Source organism: Macrobrachium nipponense, chromosome 2, assembly GCF_015104395.2.
Source record: "Macrobrachium nipponense isolate FS-2020 chromosome 2, ASM1510439v2, whole genome shotgun sequence".
Taxonomy (NCBI): domain Eukaryota; kingdom Metazoa; phylum Arthropoda; class Malacostraca; order Decapoda; family Palaemonidae; genus Macrobrachium; species Macrobrachium nipponense.
In genome coordinates this window covers 150,052,353-150,078,864 of record NC_087201.1, presented here as the reverse complement: position 1 = coordinate 150,078,864, position 26,512 = coordinate 150,052,353, and positions in this window count along the sequence as shown.

Below are 26,512 nucleotides of genomic sequence, written 5' to 3'. Positions count from 1 at the left end.
TATAGACAGAGAGAGAGAGAGAGAGAGAGCAAACATAACTTTGTAATGATGCATAGCCGGATGTGAAGGCAAAAGTATAATTAGCGCTTTACTTTTATTCCAGCGACCCCTTAATCCAATATACCGTCATTTACCAATTCGATTTACTCGTGAAATTAACATTGCCGGCGTTCCTTTCAACAAAGAGCGTCGCTTCCGGGGGGCGTTGCATGCAGCATCATTGCAAGCCATCTCACGATGTCCTTTCAGCAACAGCTAACCTGGGGCTCCTGGGTTATGAGATCCTAATTAAGAGATCATAAGATAATAATAATAATAATAATAATAATAATAATAATAATAATAATAATAATAATAATAATAATAATAATAATAATAATAATAATAATAATAATAATAATAATAATAATAATAATAATAATAATATTGATTTAATAAATAATATATTAATGCCTGAACGTACTTATGAACGTGACTATTGTCTCTTTCTTCCTCTTCTTTCTCTCTCTTCTCGTATTTAGCACTTAGATAATCTTACTATTTTGTGCAGATGTATACATGTAAAGCATGCATAATACAAAGCATGCTAATTGTTTTTTTGTTTAATTACTTTTTATTTTAATTTTTTTTTTTAACCATTTTTTACTTTACCTTTTACCTTTTACCCCAACTAATTTACCCTCAATATTTATTATTACCTCAAATATTCCATTTGCGATTTCTGTCAGTAACTAGCCTAGTTTAATACCCATATATTCGAAATTCAAAGTAGCATGTGGCGAATTCAGCATGGCCGCGCCCCGGAATTTCATATCCTGATAGCTTATACATATTTTAGGTTGCTAGGCAAAGGGATGAATACTTGCAGTCAGTTTGGATTCTGATGCATAAATATAAAACGCCCTCATTTGAATAGCTTTCAACTCTCAACGTTTTTGTATTGATAAACAATGAACTTATTACCGTTTTCTTTAGTTGTGAATGAATGGCAGTGCTCAACCCTGGTCGCTAATTAGAGTAAACCCTCTCTAGATAATGTGTGAGAGAATTGGGAAAGTGTCGTTTGTTTTCCGCTTCTGTTATAGTTGCATTATCAAAAAAAAATGTCTTAGCTGTGGATAATTTCACCAGATTTATATTCCTTTGAAATATGACTTACTTTATTATGCTCTTAAAATAAAATAGATACCTACTCCAGCATTGTTTAAGAACTTATAATGGTTTTTAGTACATTTGTTTGTGAATAATTTGTCACGCCTGTGTTTCGCGCGTTATACATAATGTATATTCCTTTCCGTTGCTGAGTGCTGTTAGTATTTTTTCTAAATTTACTCTTGATATGATACGTAACTGAATTTTTATTGATTGGTTTAAATGACTGTCACAATTACCGAATCAAGAAAATTACCAGTAATACGGTCAGGGCGTTGAAGTCACATGGGATCATTGCCAAATCAAGCGATTGGTTAATCTCCCTCTGGGTTGGATATCATAATATGAGGACAAGATTTAGGTAGGATCATCAGTGAAATGGATCATTATGAGATTAGGTGAGAGGAAACAAGAATGGGAGATTATCCTCCTTAATGGTTATGAAGGAGATTTGTGATGGTTCTAGTGTCTGGAAGATGCGCAGGCTTTTAGGTGAGGAATGTCTTACATAATCATGTACAGCAAAGTGTTATTCTATGAATCTCAAAGCATATTAGCTGAACTAATTATAGACATAGCTATAAATATTTAATGGCGATAGCCGATATCATATAGTTTTACATTGAATTTCGTAAATTTAAGTACTTGAAGTTTTTGTGTTATTTTCGGTGGCAAGATGAGAATAGTTTTATTCTATTCTGTGAAACATGAGACAGATTAATTGAATTCATTGTATAAATTATATATATAACTGCTTGATAGTAATTGCCAATATCACGAGGTTTGATATTGAAAATAGTTAATTTTATGCACCTGACATTTTCTGCTATTTTCTGTGGCAAGGCGAGGACAGAAGTAATAAATAAAAGTATGAAACTATGAATAACAGAAATTGTGGCTTTTAATACCTTTTTTTAAAAGCTCGTCATTATACGTTTTCATTCGCAGTTTAGATTTTTCTTTTGACTTTTGCTACCGGAGTTCCTAATTCATTTATGCGATATCATAGAACGAGAAAAGTTTTGGTTTCTTATTAACATTTAATCTTCTCTTACTTTTTTAGTCAGCCACAGAGAAGCAATCTCTTTATGTCAGGAACCAATGTTTTGGTTTTCACGTGTAAATTAGTAGTGCACTTTGAAATTTGGTCGCTCTTCGGACAAATATAGTAATAATCCAAATCGCAGTTACTTTTAAATTATATCATAAGGTCTTAACTGGTAGTCAATCCTATAAAAAACACCATCGATGTCATATTACTCACTGTCAAATACAATTGCAATCATGCCATAATAGGCATATTCAAATTATATATTCCCAAACTTCTTTAGGGTAATGTGTTAACACTGAGAAAAACAAGGAAACTTCTACCACTTTTTCGTAACATTATTGCCGAAAACGAGATCTTGTTGCCATAAATAAGGACACGAAGGGAATTCCACGAGATCTATGGATATTGCATCCTTACGCTGGCCTATAAGATAGCAATCTCAAGACATCTGTTTTGAAGTAATCTTCCAGGGAAGCATACTTTCCCGAGAGGGATACCTTTACGGCACGGCTGGCATTCGAAAAGACACTTATCCCTCGAATGACAAAGAAAACTGACGAAGATAAATCGGCTTTGGAAATATTCTGTTCAGTGGATAATCAAATTCGATACAACAGAGGTATTAAATGGAACTCACTCCTAGTGCTGCTAATTACTCAGCGGACAAAGAAGAGACAATTATCTGTAGAGGAGGAAATAACTATATATATATATATATATATATATATATATATATATATATATATATATATATATATATATATATATATATATATATATATATATATATATATATATATATATATATATATATATATATATATATATATATATATATATATATATATATATATATATATATATGGCATATATCAACCCCTTTGATAGTTATAAGAGCCGAATTACACATAATATATAAGGTTTATACCTTCGATATTTTTTTACAAATATTGTATGCATATTTAAGTATTATATATACATATACATATACGTCGATAATGTATATATATATATATATATATATATATATATATATATATATATACTTATATATAATTATAATATATTTATGAACAAAAATCGAGGATATGTTATAACCCATACATCTCACGTGTAATTCTGCCACTCCTAACTCGTTTCAGAGGGATTAATTTATGCTATCGAAAACCAAAATGTTTTGAGCTTCAAAATTAACATTTTATCGACGAAAATGGTTTTCAGGAATTCTATCGAGACTGACCCATATCACAGATATTACGGCGTTGGGCAAAGTTTAATATTTTGCTGGATAGACAAGGTTAAATGTTTTTGAATTTGCGTTACATAAATAGTTGCCCTCATATGAACATCAATCTGAAAAATCTCGCTATAAGGCAAAACTTAGTATATATATATACTCACCCTAAACTCACATAGTCAATTACTTCTTTTTATTATTTAGCTTTTTCCAAGTTTCTCTGGCTTTGATCAAGTTACTACTTAGCTGCCTTGATAGTTGTTAATAAATTTGTTTTTACCTTGACCTGTCTTCCGATGTAACAGATCGGTATAACGATCAAAGTTGTATTTTTATCTATTTTTGATGAAATCTGATAGGCAGTCACCTTGCCGTTGGTGACTATTGTCATAAAGTTCAAATTTTTACATTAATATACTTCTCACTCACAGATATTGCGAAATTATATCTCTAAAATTGTAGTTTTCTCTTCTGATTACCACGAACATTTGTCATGAAGTATCATTAGTTTTCTGCTGTAATTAAAAAAAAAATCTCAAATGTCAGATGTTGATTGTGGAAGTGAACTTTTGGAAGCGTTCTTATTACCATTAATATTATTTCGACACAAAAAAAATTATTTTTACATTCCAAGGCTTAACAGTTTTCCGATGCGTGAAATGTTGTAATGATTTCATTTAATTGCCAATGGATTCTCTTATGTCGGAATCGAGAGGCACAATCTATGCGTTAGAGCAGATGCAGCAGAAATACCATTATTTTTGTTTTGATCCAAATTAGCGCGATAAACTAAGTTGTCAGAAATGTCGGTCAGGAAAAAAATCATATGCAAGCTCGTATAAAGTTTTCACAAAGGGTCCATCATGAACAATAAAAATTCCAAAGAAAAACTGCCCATGTAAAGTTGCAAGGATTTGGAAATTAGATTTCTATCATTTTGTTCATTTAAATAACGCTAGTGATGACAACCACGCACTTATATATATATATATATATATATATATATATATATATATATATATATATATATATATATATATATATATATATATATATATATATATATATATATATATATGCTTAATAAATCATAGTTGATGCACGTGACTTCATTAAATGAACGAAATACCACAGGAAAATGATAGTCCAGACTATCATTTTCCTGTTGTATTCGTTTTTTATATATATATATATATATATATATATATATATATATATATATATATATATATATATATATATATATATATATTTATATATATTTATATATATACATATATATATATATACTATATATATATATATATATATATATATATATATATATATATATATATATATATATATATATGTATATATATATATATATATATATATATATATATATATATATATATATATATATATATATATGTGTGTGTGTGTGTGTGTAGATATATATATATATATATATATATATATTATATATATATTATATATATAATATATATATAATATATATATATATATATATATATATATATATATATATATATATATACATATATATATATATATATATATATATATATATAATATATATATATATATATATAATAGATATATATATATATATTATATATTATTATATATGTATATATATATATATATATATATATATATATATATATATATATATATATATATATATATATATATATATGTGTGTGTGTGGTGTGTGTGTGTGTGTGTGTGTGTGCATGTTTGTGCTTATATATATAATATATATATCTATATATATATATATATATATATATATATATATATATATATATATATATTATATATATATAGGTATAAGTCACGAGGGAAAAATAAACAACGGAGTATCCGCAAGATCTTTCGCCGTTCAACATCCTTTACTTAGCAGATGAACTGACTTACATGAGGATTTGACAATACAAGAAAGGCCATATAACTGACAGATTGGGATTATAGAGAGATTAGTACCTAGAATCCAACACACCTGGAAGATGAGTAACCTTCCCAAAAAAGCATTTTGTAATTGAAAGCTCCGGCATATGATACGTTTGATCTGAATGGAAGATTGTCTTCGTGAGTTTGGAATAGGCCATAAAAGCTTTACGCAAGTTAAATAACTTAATAAACAAAAGAGCATGGAATAATCTTGAGCAACAAGCCAAAGTTTTAAATTTATCCAAAACCCCCCTTACTGTAAATCAACATTTAGTTTTAAATCTAGGCTTATCCTTTGCCCTAGCTGGACTGTCCGAGATAAACTGGACAGTCCATGGGTACAGTTTAAAAAAAAAAAAGATTAAGACAATCTGCTAAGACACAAGGACAAAACAATTAAAGGATTATTATAGTTGACAGCTGTTCAGAACTTTGGTAAACAAAAACATATTCCCAATACATATTCACAATACATATAAAACATACATATACGACAAAGATATCTCTAAGGCCACGACTAATATTGAAATTACAATGAGAAGTAAGTTGTATTAAAGCAGATTCTAAAAGATTTCGTGATAAGACATCTTTTGAACTTGCAATTACTGAACTACCAATCCAATTTATTCGGTGGTTGTTTTCACTTAAATGAATCAGTATTGTATTAGATGTTTGCCCAGTTTTTACAGAATATTTATGCTGGCTTAATCTTACTTCTAAGCCCCTGCTCGACTGTCCGAGATAAAATGAGGGACAGTCCAAACATGGAATTTTATATATTATGTTATTGCTTTCTCTAAGAGGAATGTTAATAAAAAATGGCCCCAGAGAAAGCAACACAGTAAGGGGGGTTTTGGATAAGTTTAAAACTTTGCCTTGTTGCTTAAGATTATTCCATGCGCTTTTGTTTATTAAGTTATTTAATTTGCGTAAAAGCTTTTATGGCCTTCCCAAAGCTCACAAAGACAATCTTCCATTCAGATCCATCGTTTCATGTTCCGGAGCTTTCAATTACAAAATTTCTAAATGGTTAGCTGGCCTCCTTTCCCCTTTTTTAGGCACTTTTTCTCTCAGTCACATTAAACATTCGGAAGATTTTTGTCACAAATTCATAGAAGCACATATACCGCTTCACAACATAAAACTCACAAGCCTTGACGTAGATTCCGTTTTCCCAAGAGTACCAGTACAGGACGTTCTCCAGTTTTTGAGGGATAATTTATCCCCCTATTCAGATCATTTCCCATTAGCGCTTGACAAAATAATAAAGTTAGTTGAATTATGTACATCTAATAACGTATTTTCATTCGGGGAATCATTCTACAAGCAAAAATCGGTGTAGTATGGGTAGTCCTTTAAGTCCTGTTTTAGCCAATCTGTACATTGAATACTTTGAAACTACAGTAATAAATGCAATAAAATCCAAAAACATGCTGTGGATGAGATATATAGATGATATTCTAACATTTTGGGATAATAGGTGGGGCAATTTTAATGAATTCCTTTCAAAATTAAAACGCATTAGTGCCCAGCATCAAATTTAAAGTTGAATTGGAAATAGACAACAAAATTCCTTTTCTTGATGTTTTGATAATCAGAGACATGACAGAATACAAATTTACCATATACAGACAACCAACGTTCTCACTTTCATACATTCTCTACTTTAGCAATCACGACATTGCTATAGAGATATGTGTAGCCAGCAACCTCCTTGTTCTTAAGAGCCTCATGTATTGGTTCCCTAGATTTCCTGGAAAAAGAATTTGAACTAATTCATAAGCAACTTTCGTCTTTAAAGTATCCTGACCATATAATTGAGAAAGGAATTCACAAAGCAAACGTAATTTTCTACCGACCCCCTAAAGACAAGACCAGAGATACAACCAACAATAAAATAAAAATTCCACACCTGGACACAATTAAGAAGGTGACTCAGACCCTCTGAAAATCTAACCCTTTTGCATTTACTTACCCAAACACCTTAGCCAAATCCCTGATTAACGTCCAACAAAAGACATCCCCCAAGGACACTGGTGTTTATCAAATCCCAAGCCAGGACTGTGACCAATCTTACATCGGTTTTACAGGTAAATCACTTCCCCAGAGATTAATACAACACAAACGGTCAGTTAGGTATGGACAATAGAACTCACCTATTTTCAACCATATAAATGAACATAACCATAGAATAAACTGGAATTTGTCACATATAATTTATAGCAGCAACTGCCGGGACAAGAGTCAAATGATGGAATCAGCCTTAATAAAAGAGGCAGGTAATGAACATCTCAAAAGGAGCATGGGGTTCAGATACGCTCAACAAGATTTTCATTCAACCAACGCTTAAGAAGATTAAAGGAAGATTATCAACAGGGGTGAACTAAATTGGCTTGCCTGTTGATGGACCTCTGGGTATAAATACCACCTTTCCTGTAAACTTTTCTCATTCATTTACCTGAAGAGGGAGACAGCAGTCTCTGAAATATAGTACTTTTCTCTCTATATTTTGGTGTTTTTATTGGCTTCTTTTATTAGATGGAATTTTGTTGTAACAGAACGTTTTTACCAGTCACACACACACACACACACACACACACACACACACACACATATATATATATATATATATATATATATATATATATATATATATATATATATATATATATATATATTGTTTGTGTATTATATTTATTTATATACATACACATATATAAATATATATGCACAATCTACAGGTCATTTTTTAGCAGATTAATAACTTTAATAACCACACTGCCCTTTTAGCATGTATATGTGTATGTATGTGTGTGAATGTGTGATGCTTCATCAGAGCTAATTCTTCTTGTATTGTTATTACTTATGTCATTCTTACTGCTGTTGCAGCCATGATAATCTCATTTTCTGTAACAGTGATCTCCTCCTCTCTACCCATGAAACGTGATTATAGGATCTCTAAGCAGCTTACACGTTACTACATGTCAAAAGTCTTAGGCTTCGCTTCCGTACCTCCCGCAACCTGAGATGAGCTCGCCCAGTTCATCCATTTTATATCTCTGCTTCTATCTATCTATCTATCTATCTATCTATCTATCTATCTATATAAGAGATCCTCACGTGAAAATGAAAGAAGGAGGTACCAAGACTTTCAACTTTTATTCCAAAGTCATCTTCAGGGTACTGAACAATTTTAAGAGAACAACTTATACAAGAAAGCAACATGAGGCCACAAATAATAAAACAAGTCAACAACCTACTTAAGTATGCAGATAAACATTGTTCAAAACAAAAGACATACTTAACGGAAATATGTAGTTACTAAAATCACAGTACAAAACTATCTGTTTGTAAAATATCTAACAACTTGTTTAACTTTTAAATCATCAAGAATAAAACTTTTTAACAATTCGTCCATCTTAAAAAAACCATCGCTCATATTCATGTTATTAAAAGAACTAATGAGGCAACCTTCAACTAACAATCTGTCATACATTGATGAACTTCTAAAAACGACTGTAGCTGAATTCCAGTCTATAGGGTGTTCAAAATCCCTCACGTGACAAAAAATGGCACTTGAACCGTTCGCAACCCGTACATTATATTTATGTTGTGTAACTCTCTTACTTAGTTCCTTACCAGATTGTCCAATATAAGGCAAATTACAAATAGAGCAGTTAATTTTGTACACGCCTCCTGTTGTCATCACTGATTTATTACAAAACAATGCATTTTTGACAAATCAGTGATGACAACAGGAGGCGTGTACAAAATTAACTGCTCTATTTGTAATTTGCCTTATATTGGACAATCTGGTAAGGAACTAAGTAAGAGAGTTACACAACATAAATATAATGTACGGGTTGCGAACGGTTCAAGTGCCATTTTTTGTCACGTGAGGGATTTTGAACACCCTATAGACTGGAATTCAGCTAGAGTCGTTTTTAGAAGTTCATCAATGTATGACAGATTGTTAGTTGAAGGTTGCCTCATTAGTTCTTTTAATAACATGAATATGAGCGATGGTTTTTTTAAGATGGACGAATTGTTAAAAAGTTTTATTCTTGATGATTTAAAAGTTAAACAAGTTGTTAGATATTTTACAAACAGATAGTTTTGTACTGTGATTTTAGTAACTACATATTTCCGTTAAGTATGTCTTTTGTTTTGAACAATGTTTATCTGCATACTTAAGTAGGTTGTTGACTTGTTTTATTATTTGTGGCCTCATGTTGCTTTCTTGTATAAGTTGTTCTCTTAAAATTGTTCAGTACCCTGAAGATGACTTTGGAATAAAAGTTGAAAGTCTTGGTACCTCCTTCTTTCATTTTCACGTGAGGATCTCTTATATACTTCACCCACGGGACCATTTGTGGAACTGCAAGAATTATATATATATATGTATATATATATATATATTATATATGCATATTATATATATATATATATTATATATATTATATATGATATACAATATATATTTTATATATGATTATTATGCATACATATATTTTCTATATGTATGTATGTATATATATATATATATATGCATACATATATTTTTCTATATGTATGTATGTATATATATATATATATATAAATATATATATATATAATAAAAAAAAAAAAAATAAAAAAAAATAAATAATATTAAAATATATATAAACCTGTAAAATAAGCCTCCTATATATATAAGATGGGAAAGGTGAACAACGACCTTTTATTCTTTTTTTTTCTTGGGGGGGCGGAGGGGGGGGGGGAGTGGGAGCCGATGGGTGGGTAGGCTATGCGAACGGAGTCCATAACCAGTAGTTATGGAGGTCACATCAAGTAGCATAAAGTATTCAGAGTTATCAAATACTATAGCGTTACCTTTACAACAAATTAACGGAGTTTGGGTCATCGTGTAAGACCTGTTTGTCATCCCATTGACTACACAAAGTTAGCAACAACCACATTTTAAATTATATATCAGACAAGTAAAAATGTCCCGAAGTTTCTTCGGCGCAATCGATTTTTCTGCACAGCCTATTAGCAACGCCACGGAAAATAAATCTTTCAGTGGTCTCGGTATATTGCTGTATTAGCCGTGGCACATGAAACTCTCAGCCGGCTGTGGTGGCCTGTGTTGTTGCGTTGTCAAAAGCACGATCATGGCTAATTTTAACCTTAAATAAAATGAAATAACTACTGAGGCCAGAGGGATGCAATTTGGGTGGTTTGATGATTGGAGGGTGGATGATCAGCATACCAATTTGCATCCCTCTAGCCTCAGAAGTATTTAAGATCTGAGGGCGGACAAAAAAGTGCGAGCGGACAGACAAAACCATTTCAATAGTTTTCTTTTAGAAGAAACTAAAAATGAGTAGGTGTAAGGTTATTACAACTAGTATAAATAAAACTACAGAATTATTTATGCCTTGGAATTGCGCCTTTCAGACATGATTCTACATGACAGAATAGCTTGGTACTGTACACAAGTTCGTTTTGTTGCCATTCTTTCTTTTGAAGGATAAAAAAGCAATTTTTATACCCAAATTTCTATTTTTTTTTTTATTTAGATCAGTAATGATACTTCCCAGTGGATAGTTAGGGTAATCATAAAGCCTAGATCGAATATTTACGTGAGCACAGAATTGAAACTTAATCGAAGAAGACGGAAATTATTCCAAATAATGTTTTCTTAACTAAAACTAATTTATAACAAGCAATATTAATTGACTCTATACCCATGGATGCACAAGCATATAAATAAGAAAATAAATCGCTTAGAGCCTTATCTTCGAAAGGGCTGTCTTGAATGTAAAATACAATCTTCAAGTTCCTACACATTCCTGTGTTATGAATGACAGGCTTTAATAGCGAAAGTTTCAGTATAAACTCGAGCAAGTGTGAAAGCAAGACGCTAAATCCATAGAAATATATTTATATATAAATTTCAGATGCAGACTTGCAAGCATAGACGGAGAGAGCAGTCAATAAGGAAAAGCTGCGATAATAATTTCAATAGTATATACGTATGTTCAATTCTACCCTTTGAAAGTAAAGTAAACACTATTCCACCAAACAGAATAATTCGAGGTTGGTAATAATTGATCACTACATGACGGGGACGCGCAAGATCCAATCTCATCCCGCCCCGAATACATGACCAGTAATTCAATGCTTATGTTGCTGCGTTGATTAAATGCGTAAAACAAAACTAAATCATTTAAAGGACATTCCCATTTCCCCAGGAATATTGTTGAATCCTGAGCTATCTCTCGTCTGACAGATGGCGACGCTGCAATTTCATGACGTAGTACAATCACTGCGCATCAAGTGTGTCTTCTAAAAACGACATTTTACTTCTATGGGTACAGGAAAAATAAGCTTCAATTGCCTCATGTAGCCAAATGATTTCGTCAATGTAGTTTCCGCTGAAGTTTCTAATTATATTCAGAGTTGTTGGCAAACAAGTTCTCACGAGAATGTTTGGAAAGAGAGTCTGAATGATCAAACAGTGCTAATTCAATTTAATAGGTATGTAAAATTTGCGTATTCAAATCAGAAACCATACTGGGTTATGATGAATCATTATCAGATAGCAAATGATTACTTTCTGTCAACATTTGTAAATCAATTCAGACTCTTGAAGCTTATGAAATATAATAATATTATTAATGTTATGTTCTGGAAAGGAGACCCTCTAAACATGTATTAGAAATTACTTTATACACCAGCGAGTACAAATTAAGTCATTGGGTGCGGCATTAAACATAATAACTGTAATGATAATAACAGGTCTACGGAAAACGTTACCATTCTTTTCTTATAATGTTGTTAAAAGAAGCTTTCTCTTCCAGAATCAGATCAGAATTAACACTGATAATCGCTATAAGTTTGTTATTCGAAGAATTGCCGCAACTAGAAACTGACATCCTCGCAAAAAAAAAGAGAAAACAAATTTATTCCAGTTTTTTTCTGGAATAATTCGAGGGAAGAGAAGAGCGTTGTTCATCTGTGCATTACAGAAATAATGTTTATTGCTCCAGCATTTCTCGAAATGTTCAAGGATTAATCAGTGGAACTAAAACAAATGTTTGTTGGAATATTCGAATTGGCTGCTCATATTGAGCAATAGCATCTCTTCATAAAAATTGGATAAATTCGTAGGCTGATGATCTATTTAAGGACTCCTGTTAAGTAAATCCTTTTTCTATAATTACGCGTATATAGCATATAATAGCAGATAAATATTCGAAAGTGGCTCATTTCTCTGACGCGTATTGTGAAGAGAAAGTGTACTACACCGGAACGGAAGGATCATCACTTGCGCATTGCAAACACAGACGCAACAATAGAGCGGCAGATGCTGCACATTTATGCCTGACAAGAAATTTGCTTTCGATTGCATCAGTGGATTGTCTGGACACTATGAAACGTTAGAGAGATGAGATATTGCTGTTTTCATGAAATGACGGTCGAGCGGAGTTGCTCTGTATACGAAATTAGGCAAAAAACGAAATGGAGAGAGGGAGACGGATTGGCTCATAGAGGGCGCTGATGGAGAGGAAAATTAATTAGTTTTGTATTTATTTTTTTTTTATTTGTCTATTTATTTTTTTTATTTATTTTTTTTTAATGACCTCCGTCAGTCATGTGCTGTTTTATCTTTCTGTCGCCGTTAATCAGGATTTCTGCACTTATTTCTTTGCTCTTAGATCAAAATTTATTATTTTCTTCTGCAATAAAATTCTATCAAACTCACTAAAAATGAGAATTTTTCCTTGGACAGATCGTGTTTCCGCTCCATACAGGACTGAATTTAAATCGGAAATCTTTTAATATTGCGAGTGATCTTCGCGGGACTATCTTTGGTTCATTTTCTTAAAATAGCAATAGACACGGTGTCAGTGTGACTATTTTTATTTTCAGGCACTTAACTAATAAACCTAAGTCTGACAGTCATGTTTAAGATTTCCCCACATGACTAAGCTTCAGAGGAAGCTCTTTGATGTATGTTGAGCGTCATACCCTTCATATTTTCTTGGAATCTGGAAATGTTGAAAACAAAGTGTCCTTTTTTATTTTTCTTTGATGTGTTTTCTACTTCACTTCTCATTTTCAGTGTCTTCAGCTGGCCCGAGGAAAGAAGTGCACCCATCAGAGCTCGTATCATTTCTCAGAGCGGACGACGAGTGAAAACTGGCGCCGTATTTTGAAAAGATCGGCCCGGGAGAGGAGAGAGAACGGACTTTCACGCGTGTGAATATATAAATTTGTCAATCAGTGAAACAAATCAAGAATAGATGAACGGGTAGCAAATTCCCGAGATGTATACTTGTATTGCAACAGCCCCGGTTTATTTTGCCATGCTCCTAAGTTAGGTCATGTCAGGTTGAGTTAGGTTAATAGGCCCGTACTCAGATTTTTTCTATAGTTTTTTTGTTTTTGTGGGGGTCTTTTTTCCCCTAAAGCTGAAACTTTTCTTTTACAAGATGAAATACTTTAAATTTTATTTTAGTTATATTAATTAAGAGGATAAATTGGATGTGCGGTCTATGCCCTTCTACCCGATTAGATGTTATTCAAAGTACTGACTTTGGTTAACAGAATTTTACTTATTATGTTGAAAGTTTACACTGAAGTTTGAAAATATTTCTTCAGTTTTATTTTTACTCGTAATTCTACCCCCCGCCCCCACCCTCCCCTCTCCTTACCCGGTATTGGCCAGGTTAGGTCAGTTCAAAGAAGATTTTGATGTAATTTGGATGTGGGGAACAATGAGATTATTTTCAAAAAGATTCTATGAGTTTTTATGATATGGCCTCCCGGGTTTTTCAGGGAAGGTCCCATTACTCCTTTACAGTTCGGGAATAGGCGAACTGGTAGAGTTCACACAAGCATCTTCCTAACTCCTTTACACATCTTAAGTTTAGTGTCGTCGGTGGAGTATGTCAAAGGGGAAATATTCAAATGTCATAATACTATTAAGATTAAGCTCGTTGATATTTTTTCCTGGACTAACAGGAAACTTAGATTTCATGGCATTTAGCAACAAATTCTTGTTAGTGTTGATAAATTATCAATTGATTATTAATAATGATAATAATAATAATGATAATAATTAAATCAGACAAACAAATCCACAGTTATGTATATAGACATATATTTCAAGGTAACACTGTACAGATTAACGAAAGTTGTCTGTGCAGTTTTATCTTTGAAAATGTGTACATATATATTACTGTGGATTTGTTTTTCCAGTGATATGATAGTAGTAATAATTCGAGTCTTCTTCCGAGATATTCCAATAATAATAATGATATGCAGGGAGCAGACCATCTTTGATACATGTTTTGTTAAAAGTAATGGCTGTTTTTAACGAATTAATCTTATACAGGGTCTTTTTAATTTTTCTGATAATTCGTTTTTCTAACTCAGCTACTATTGTTTTCAGAGGGCGTGTAATAGTGTTTTTCCCAAATATCTAACAAACCGGCTTATGAATTTCCATGAAACTACGGCAATGAATGTTTCAAACATTGGCCTAATTTTTGGTGGTACAATGAATTGACAGATGTGCTTAATTAAGCCGTTTACTCTTAGAAAAAAGAGGAACTTCTTCCCCTCCTTCAGAGCGTTTCGAAGAAGTGGTACTTAATGACGTAACTGTGACGCAGAGGTTCCCCCAACCCTCCTTCGGTGTTTACACCTATGGCTATCCTAGTACTCCCCCCCCCCCCCCCCCCCCCCCCCCCCCCCCCCCCCCCCCACTTCCTTCTTGCCTTCTTTCCTTCATTCCATTGTTATTAGGCTACCGAGTAAATCCCTGTTTAGGGAAAGACTGTGTACTGCACATATAAAATGAGCCGGAGAGCAATAAAATGTTTTATGGTGGTAGATAATGATTAGATGGTTAACACAAATTATCGAACATAATAGAAGAGGTTTAAAACAGGGGTGTGGAATCGCACTGAAAGATATTCTACTCGGACTCCTACAAATTTTAGATTTGCGACTAAAAAAAATAAATAAATAAATAAAAACATTAGTAGAAATAGAAAACAATTTTTTTCCTTGAGAGAGTTTTACATTTGGAATGATGTTATTGGGGCAAGACTGGAGCAGGATTCAGAAATAATTTCAACGACTTCGACTCCTACCTCAGAGCCCTGTTAGTACATCCAAGGTAATCATCGGCAGCAGTTGTAGTACTACGTAGCTCTGAACTATTTCATATAGATTCAACTTTAGTCATGGCAAATATGTTGCTTTGTCCTCGCCATTGCAAAACTACAATTGCGCTGAAACTCTTCACCATTTACAACAGAGAGAAAGAAAGAAACCGCCTGAAAATTAGTATAAATCGGTAAGAAAAGTATGACTTTAATAAGTACATGATATATTGCAATATACTGCTAGCCATATATATATATATATATATATAATTAGTATATATATACATATATACTTATACATATACATATACATTACATATACATCATACATATACATATACATATATATATATATATATATATACTATATATATATATAGTATGTATATATAAATTCTATAATATATGGTGTAGGAAAAAAAATAAATACATTTAAATAAAAGATATATGATATAGATATATATATATATATATATATATATAATTATATATTTTTTTTTTTATTTAAATGTATTTTTTTTTTTCCTACAAGCCATGTGAACGAAATGCTGATGCTATGGGATGACTCCGAACGCTGTCCGAGTGTTGGTGAGCCGTGGAAAGAATCCTCATCCACCTGAAACACCACCTGCATCATCAAATACGTCGCCTCTGGTCTTTGACAACTTCACCGTTGGTTCCATTAGGAGACATGTGCACAGAATGTTTGCTGCTAAGCGATTTTTCACTATTGCCACTTTAGCGGAAGAACTTCAAATGCTAAATATCATTCCTGTAGAAATATCTGAGAAGGCAGTATGGCGAATCCTCCATAACATGGGTTTCCAGTACAAAACATCCCAGCGGAAAATGTACCTAAGGAAAGAAACTTTGGACGTCGTTTGCCGCCGAGGTGATGCTCTACGATCCCTCCAGCAACATCGTGATGAAGGAAGAGAAGAAGTGTATGTCGATGAGACGTGGTTTACGACGAGAATGCAACATAGCAAGGATGGGTGGACACCTCTCAATCTGTCACCAGTGCCACCTACAGCCGGCAGGTGCCACCAGGAGAAGGAGAGAGGTTTGTGGTGGTAGCAGGTGGTACAGCTAAAGATTTTTAGAAAATTCATTTTTATGCTTCCCTGCGAAAAATAAAACCGGCGACTACCATGGAGAAATGAATTCAGAGATATTTATTCGGTGGCTAACATCACAGCTCCTGCCGTCGCTTGAAGATCCTTCGGTGCTGGTGCTAGACAACGCCCCATACCATAGCCAATTGACAGGAGATAGCCGATGCCCAACAACAGCTACAAAAAAGGAGGATTTGGTTAACTGGCTCAGGTCTCGAAAAATACAGTATCCAGCTCACGCAACACGCCCTGAGCTTCGAAAGATATGCAGGGGCAACCGGCCGAAACCAGTTTACATTGTGGATAATATAATCCGTGAATGGGGCCATGAAGAGGTTCGCTTGCCCCCTGCCCATCATGAGCTCAACGCCATCGAGCAGGTGTGGGGCTGTATGAAACGACAGGTGCGCTCCTCGTTGCAGCGGTTTACCCGTGCTGATCTCTTTGCCAGGCTTGAAGAGGCCAGGCTTGCTGTAACAGGGGAGACGTGGGCTGGCGCTGTCAGGAGATCAAGATATTTTGAAGATGATTACTGGCTTTCAGATAATATTCAAGACAGTATAGATCCGGTCATCATCAACATTGATAGTGACGAGGAAAACGATCTTTTCATTGAGACTGATGATGAGTAAAATGTATAAGTGTCCATTTTTTGTTTTGTTTTTCATCCCTCATATATCTATGCTTTCCAGCAATTGGTGATAACATTATTTTGGAAAAAACAAAGCTAATGAATACTTTGATACGAGTATATCAGCTTGGCATGTAGACAATGTCAATGGATTTCTCAAAGTAAGGTTGATTGGTTCATTACTTGAAGTCTGGTATAATTCCAGTGACAAAGTCGCAATGATATTTGTCACATACCTTTTAAGTAACAAAAATACGTACTGGTACTTATAACGTAAATAAAATATATAAAACTATAGGTTGAAATATAATATCTTATGTATGTATGAACACACACACACACACACACACACACACACACAACACCACACACATATATATATATATATATATATATATATATATATATATATATATATATATATATATATATATATATGATTTAAAATTTTTCAAAAGGCCGATGTCAATGCCCTTATATGAAACATCTTTTAGAAGTCTACCTTCTAAGGAATTCAAGCTACTCTCTCTGGTGAAATTGATATGATAAATTATATCAAACAATGCTCTGTGTCATTTTCTTCCTGGCAATTGACGTATCGAGTAACCTGTGTTGTATGGAAGAATGAGTCCTACGGCTTAACCTAAAGAAAACTATTTCTATTGCTTTACCAACACTCGCTTGAAGTGCGAAGTGTAGGGTTAACATGGCTTCTTTCGTCTCCTGTCATAAGTCTCATTCTTGATCTTCAATGTAAGTGAGTGGGTAAGATATAAAAGGTTGGTCTTGTGTTTAGGTAAAGTCTAAAGTCACGAATCACATTACCAGGTATGCTGAACTTTTACTGACAAAGAATTTCATATTGCTTGGGGTAGGTCATATGACAAATATCTATGGAGTTAAACAGGCGTTTAACAATTCGGGGGATGGGAGGTGCAGGGGAAGAAACGTTATACCAACGTCACTGAGGGACGTCATCACTTTTGCGAATGTGTGGGTGGCTAAGACTGGCTTTAGCCTCATTTTCTTAAGTAAAAAAGTTAATGAAACGTAATTGGCAATGCACAGTATTTCCCAAAATTAAGCCATTGTATGAAGCGCTCCCTGCTTTGATATAATGGAAATCCATCAGTTATTTTAGGAGTTATTTAAAAAAAACACTATTAAACGGCCTCTGGAAACGTTAGTAGATTGTTGAGTAGAACCTAGTTGAGTCAGAAAAACGAATTATCAGAAGAATTGAAAAGACCCTTCATAAGATTAATTCGTTAAAAACTGCCATTATTTTTAACAAAATAATAAGAATAATACTAATAATAATAATAATAGCAATAATAATATAGATAATAATTGTAAATCCTTCTTTTATCTGACAGGAGGCATGAAATTATAACCTGATGCCTTTTCTTTTTAAATAATAAACGATCTTCGCCTCCTTGACTAGCATTGATTTTTTCTTTTTTTAGTTCGCGTAAACGTACAAATTCCGCTGTAATATTTATGAATGTCTCCGAGTGAAAAATGTAACAAGTTGAAAAGCATCTCCCGAAGTTGTAATGACACCCATTTGACAAGAGTCACTATAGAGCACTTGGGTGAATGCGACCTCTTTCGTTCTATCAAAAAGTTTCTGGGGCGATTTTTCTTCGCGAGTGAGTTTGAGACTGGGTGTTTTTTATTATTAAGGGAATGATGAAGGATTATTTCTAAAAAAACAGATTTCCACATCAAATGAAATGTTATTTTCATTATACTTTATTTCTTGTTTTCAAATGTTGGTTATTTTATTTGTCTTCATTTGCATTAACTTTTTCATCCTTAATTTCAAATCAAAACTTCATCGGTTATTTTGCTTGTCTTAATGACAAATTCCCACCGAACTGAAGCCGAGGATTTTTTTTTTAAATCTGAGTCTCTATAATTCTATTTTTAACTCACTAATATTTGTGACCTTTTAATAACTAGGCCCCATCACCCCACCCCCATCCCCCCACCCCCCACCACCACCACCTTGTCACCAATACTCTGAAGTTCTCAGATTATGTTATGGTGAATAATTTTGCTTTGAGTTTATGTAATTTTCCCCCTAAATGACTCTATTCTTTCCTTTTTGAAAATATAAATCTGAAGACTCATTTGCTTAGCAATATGAAGTACAAGTTAATACAAAATTATTTTATTTAAAAAAAAGTGTTAATGATAGCACTTGCAAAACTGACACACTGGAATAAACGCGAGTAGAGACTTGTAATTGTTCGATAAGATTTTTGTTAAATACAACTTATAGTATAATGACAAAACTGTCAAGATTCTCTTGATTAAAAATAAAGTAGGAAGATCCAGCAAAATATCTAATAAAAAAGAAAATCCAGGAGCGCGCCAGATGTTAATAAGACGGGAGTCGGCCGGAGGCAGCTTTGAGAGCAGATGTGGTCCTCATATTATCTTTATTTTTATTTATTTTTTCCATATAAGGACTTTCCCTCTTCCTTTCCCTCATATCCATTTGACCTCCTGTTTCTCTCATCTAACTCCTGTCACCTCGAACTTACGAAATTACTTGGATAAAGTCTGCTTTTAATAGAAAAATAGAAATATGTTGACTTAATTCTCAGTACGAGATATTTTAATTCAATAAAGATGAAAATGATAAGATACTAACAGGGTAATAGGTTCCACACTACAAAAAAATTCTTGTTCGGACCACAGTTACCGTAGTCCTTGTAATTTTAATTAAATGGAAGGATTATAAGATTCACATTTCATACGTACACTATCAATAATTATCAATGACATCATAAGTATATATTTTTCGAAGCAAGTGTCATTTTCCAAGTGATATTTGACGAATACTTTTGTTCATTAACAGTTAAAATTGTGTGTATGCATGTATGCATGTATATGTATGTACATACCACGTTGTTTCACAACTAGGCTGTAGTTCGAATCCCACTGGTGACGTTCCACTCATCAATTATAATTCCCTCGACGTAAGTTATTCCCGAAGCATGGTAAATCGGACATTAAACGAATTAGGGGCTTAAAGTTTGTGGATATAAAACCGTCTCAGTTTATGTAAAAAAACTATGCAACTATTCATATGTACACATACATACAGTATCACTGCACCGTTTTGGATTATTAGTGTGTATTGGCAGCGATTATCATTTTTGTATTTCATTACCTAAAACTGGATGAAGGAACCAAAATGGCTAACTCTTAATTATGCAGTCATCAGGTATTCCCTACTGGAAAGCAAAATTAAATTTATATTAAAACAGCTGTAGATAAGGTTCCACTCATTCGAACTTTTTCCAAGGAAAACGTCGGATGTGGTCACACAAACAAGAGCACACATTCAGCTGTGTTGGAGATTAAATTGAATAAGTCAGTGCATGAAATAGTTATGAATGAGTATGATGATCAAGACTGAATCTTGTCGGGGACGACAGAATCCGCACCCTACTATTACTACGAGGGTAAACTGGAGCATGAGACCAATAAGTGTTTTTGGAATATTCAAGAATTAATACGAGGTAATAGCCCTTATGAAATTAAACAAGTAAAAAATGCGCCGAAGTTTGTTCGGCTCAATCCAGTTTTCTATACAGTGTAGAATGCTGTATAAGCCTTGGCCAATGAAGCTTTCTGTCACGGCCTGCCCTTTAGCGTTGCCAGACGCACGATATGGCTAACGTTATCCTTAAGTAAAATAAGAAAAAAAAACTACTAAGGTTTGAGGGCTGCACATTGGTATGTTTGATAATTGGAGGGTGGATGATCAACATACCAATTTGCAGCCTTCTAGCCTCAGAAGTTTTTTAAGGTCTGAGGGCGGACAGAAAAAGTGCGGACGGACAGGCACAGCTGCCGGCACAATAGTTTTCTTTTACAGAAAACTAAAGTAAAAATACTCGATGTTAAGTTTGCAAGGACGGGGTTCTAACAGATAAGACTGTAGAAATAACGGATTAAAGACAATCATGACCAAAATTCTAGATAAAAAATATAAATGATTAGATAACAGCGTTTTTATCGGAGAAAAGTTCGTAATTATTGGTAACATTTTCCCGCAGAGATGTTCAGATGTTTTCGCCACGCCGCTCCCATGAACCAAAATTGTTATAAACTTCTTGGCATGGTACCCTGTGTCTTGAGTAGGTCTGCCCTGTGTTTTCGTTAGAAACATTTAAGGATTAGTGAAACTTGACATTTTCAGTCTGAGAAAGATAAAACCTCCGAAAACCACTGTTTTCATTCTGTCAAGTATGTCTTAAGCTGACGTAATTGATTTTCAATATGGTTGCCATTTATTTTTTCTTCTTTATGATTATGACTTATACACACCGTTCTAATTGTTTTAAGTCTACGCAAGTCGACCTGTAAAATGAGTGAAAGCCATAATGAAGTCCAATCAGACAGTTCGCTTAAGTAATAGGAAATATTTTCCTTTTTTTTAAATTCAAGGTATGAGTTTTCAGAAAATGTGCAACTTTCGTTAACTGATCTACAAACCGGAGAAAAATAAAAAAATCAACGCAGATCCTGACTTCTGATTAACAAGCACAGGAATTTACAGCCTGATATTTCTGAGCTTGCTGATGTATGTTAGGGATATTTGATTCACCAAGGGCTAGTATTAAACACGGCGAAACACATTTGAACACAACCCCCACTCCTACCCGGTGGCTGACACTAAACACGGCAAAACAGTGTAGATGAATCACTGTCTCTCATTGTTTGGTACTAGCCCTAAGGAATTAAATGTTCGTAGGCGAATTGCTCATTTCGCATAATTCTCTTGGTATTTCGTGAAATCCCTGGATTTCACATATTCACTGTAACATATATAAATTCTAAAGATAGGAAATCACAAGAAAGAATACCACTCTAAAGTTATTGAGACATCAAAATATAATTATAAAACATATTCGCTTAAATTATTCTCTTTTCACAAGACTCACACCAGACAATATACCGTTCGGGTTAAGTGCCAGGCACCATTCCAGTACTCTCGACTACAAACGCCCCGAGACTCTGAGGGTATAGGATGGAAAATCTATCAATGGATTTTTAATTCATGTGGCAACTGTACTCGATCTCTTGAGGAGCCATGACTAGAGACTATAATGGCCCTCCATTGATTTCCGATTTCACAGAGTCCTCACTCGACCTCGAGAATTTTCGCGGAAGGATGAATTGTTTATTGCAAGAGCTCTTCGTTCTCTTTAAAGAGCACGTTAGTAAGGGGAAAGTATCTAAAATTAGCTGTTCTAAGCTCAAAATGGAAAGGATATGCAAATAGTTGATTACAATAAGTAGCCTAACCCGATTTCATAGGCGCTGGTATAAAGTATCCGAGTTTAGCGTTAAAGCCCTAAATATTTTGGAAAATATGTATAGAATAAAGAGTCTATAGTGGACAGTCTTCCGGTAATATCGAAATTCGCCTTTAAGTAGAATGAGCAGTACATCTTTTTTTTTATTATTCTAATGATATTAGCTGAAATTTTATTAACAACCCACTTTTGTCAACTACTGTTGCAGTGTCATACAATTTGATAGTCTTCTTGAGATTATTTTGCGTCCGCAGATATTTTGTACATTACCTTTATATTTTTTTACTTCTTACGCGTTTAAGTGTTCAAAATCCACATCCACTTTTTGAACGCCACAAATTCTAGGGTCACCAGTTTTGATAATTTCTTTAACTTTATCCATGGGATTTTCTCTCTTATCCTTTTTAGTCAGTTAGGAGTATTCGTGTCCTTATTTCCTCTTTAAAATGAAATTATACTAACAGGAAAAATGGCAAACTCCTCTATCAGTACAAAAGTCCAAAAAGATTAGCAAATAATTACGGGATCCTTTTATTATAAGGAATTCCATAGGGTCAGATCACATCCCCCTTCAGTAATCAATGAAGCTCGTCCGTAAGAGACGACATTAATGACATTACTGAATCGAGAACCATGGTTGGAGATCAAAAAGACTTGTGACCAGTCATGATGAAAGAGTGAAGATGATACAAAAAAAAGACATCCTTAACATTTTTCATAGTGACAAGGCCGCTAATATGGATTAGTAAGGCATAGTTTATTCAGGATTCCGATGATATTCCATTGTCAATAAAACATAGCTTTCAGGTTGTAGAGGAAGATTTCATCTGGTGACCTTTGAGTCCTGGTGCGAGTGGACGAGCTCCGTAGGACTAAAATTCACGAGAATCTAATGTGTATCATAAAAGCGTAAATCCAAAGGTAAATGGATTTTGAATTAAATGAAGTAAATCTATAATTTTCTTTCTATCGCTAACCAAAAGTTTAATAGCTTAATGTATATATATATATATTATATATAATATATATATATATATATATATATATATAATATACACACACACACGCACACACACACATGTATATTATAATATATATATATATATATATATATATATATATATATATATATATATATATATATATATATATATATATAACACTGCTGCTTTAAATTTTTTGTTAATTTTTGCTTATTTTATGTTCATTTATCTTTCATTTTAATGTATGTCCTTTAAATAAATTAATTTCCTTAATTTTAATGTGTATATTTTTGTACACTTAGTAAGAATAATTATTTTAGCTTTTGCATTTCTGAATTTTTCATTTTTAGTTTTCTTTTTTAAAAATTTTACTAGGAATTTTATTTTTCATTTTAACAGCCTGATGATGTAATTAATTTGATAATTACGAAACGTCGCAATAAAGACAGCATGTAAATTTGTGTGTGTCTTCTTCCCTTCATTGATGATTATATATATACATATATATATATATATATATATATATATATAATATATATATATATAATATATATATATTATATATATCTATCATATCCCTATCTATCTATCTATCTATCTATCTATCTATCTATCTATCTATCTATCTATCTATATATATATATATTTTTATATATTTAGTGGTGTGTAATATATATATATAATTTTTATATATATGTATATATATATATATATATATATATATATATATATATATATATATATATATATATATATATATATATATATATCATATATATCGCGAAAGGAGTGATGGTCCATATTTCTCATATTTAGTCAATCTCTGAATCCACTGACACATTAACCAGAAGAAAATAATCCATCAATGACAGTTTATGCGTAATGAAAGAAGAGAGAGAGAGAGAGAGAGAGAGAGAGAGAGAGAGAGAAAAGGGAGGAAAGTACAGTTAAAATGCAATATTTATAAATGAAGTAGAAACTTTACCAATGTTACAACCATTTCCGTAGAAACCTCAGCCACTCTGGGTGTTGCAGTCTGAGCCTCGATGAGAGGAATGCCATCCTGTGGTTAGAGACTATTTGCGTTCCCTTTCCCTCCACAATTAACCATTCGGTTTCATTCACTGTGGTTGTAGGCCATTAGCTTCCGAGCTTGTGGAAACCCAAAATAGAAAGTGACGGGGGATGGGGGGTGGTCTTTAGAACGCTCTCCGGGCTTCCTGCATTTTAACCACAGACCTGGTCCCAACTTCCTCTGAAATAAACAGTGACAAAATGGAAACAGAAAAGGGATTTCTTTCAAAATAACATAACGTTTCTTAAACAGCTATGTAACGTTTGCTGACACTATGCCTGCACTGTAATCAGAACATTAAAAGTAAGCAATGTCAGTAATTTAGTAAACAAGATCCTGGCAAAACAAGTAACAAGGCACAAAATCTCCCCCCTCTCCCCCCCCCCCCCCCCCCTCTCTCTCTCTCTCTTCTCTCTCTCTCTCTCTCTCTCTCTCTCTCTCTGAGAATAAAAGAAATCTTTCCAGATATAAGGGAAATAGTCTAGTGCGGAAACATATGCACTAATCATTTTATCTTAACTGGGCGTTTTTTTAGAACTAAATAGAAAAAGTTTCACAAATAGATTCCGTACAGCGATTTGAGGTTTAACAGTTTTTCCTAAACATCCTTCGATTTCAGCTTCTTAATCGTTTTGTAATCATGTAATGTGGGAGACAATAGGACAAATAACTGATAAACTGAATAATAAATGATAAACTGAATAAGAGAATAATAACCTCCTCCGTGAAAATAAAAGTTTAATGCTATATTTCTGAACCACTATCAGCTAGTTAGAGAGATCGGAGGATCTAAAAATCAAGAGACTGTGGATGCCATAAAGGAAGTCTGCTTAAAAAAGAAGAAGAAGAAAAAAAAAAAAAAACTAGCCTCGAACATTAAAGCATAACCTCTGATCTCATTAAAGAATTTTTTCTTAGCAAAATTTAATTAGAAGATTTTTTCTGATGTCCAAAATATCTGAGGTAGGATAAAATGTCCCGTGAAATATGTTGTTTTGCCTTTATTAAGCGATTCAACGTTAAATGGAGAATGAAAATTGTAATCATAAATATGTAAGTGATAAGCCTTACTGTTCTCTTAGGTATTTCATTCATGTGGTGCTGAGGACATAACGCTTTTATTTGACTTTTAAAAAATTTTTCAAGACTTTTGGCAGACCACATCGCTGTATGTATTATAACTACCAGTGAGTCTAGGGAACGCTTTTGATAGACATTGTATATCGTATTTAGTGTAAATATTGGCTAGTGCTCCCCAGTGAATAGAATATATGCTTCTTTCCTGAGGACGCTACTGAAGTAGCTGGGATAGATTCAGATTATCTTCGTTTAAGCTTTTTTCTTGTAACAAGATGGAGAAATTTTAAGTAGAAAATTTTTTATAGACCCTCTCTGCTTAAATCACAAGAAAACTAATGTTAGAGAAGTTGTTCTCCAATTTGTGGGTTTTGTCAAGTTTCATAGTTCGATACTGATCTATTTTTTAGGTCAGTATCGAACTTTGAAACTTGATCTTTTCAGTCATTATTAATACTTATGTGAAAAACATTCCAGGTATTTATGGACGAGTTCTAAAGTAAATTCTGCCAAATGCTTCCAGCACATTAGAATCAGCAAACCAATTCCCTCATCTATCGTTATCTCTAGGTTCGCTGTGGTAATTTTCCATAATGGACAACCGCCAACATATCTCACTTCCGGAGAATTAACACATATGTCACTAGAATGCAATGAAAATTCTTTACATATAATTACTTTTTTTTTTACTCCATCAGATTACGCAGAGTCTGTGAGCTATTCAAAGTTAACA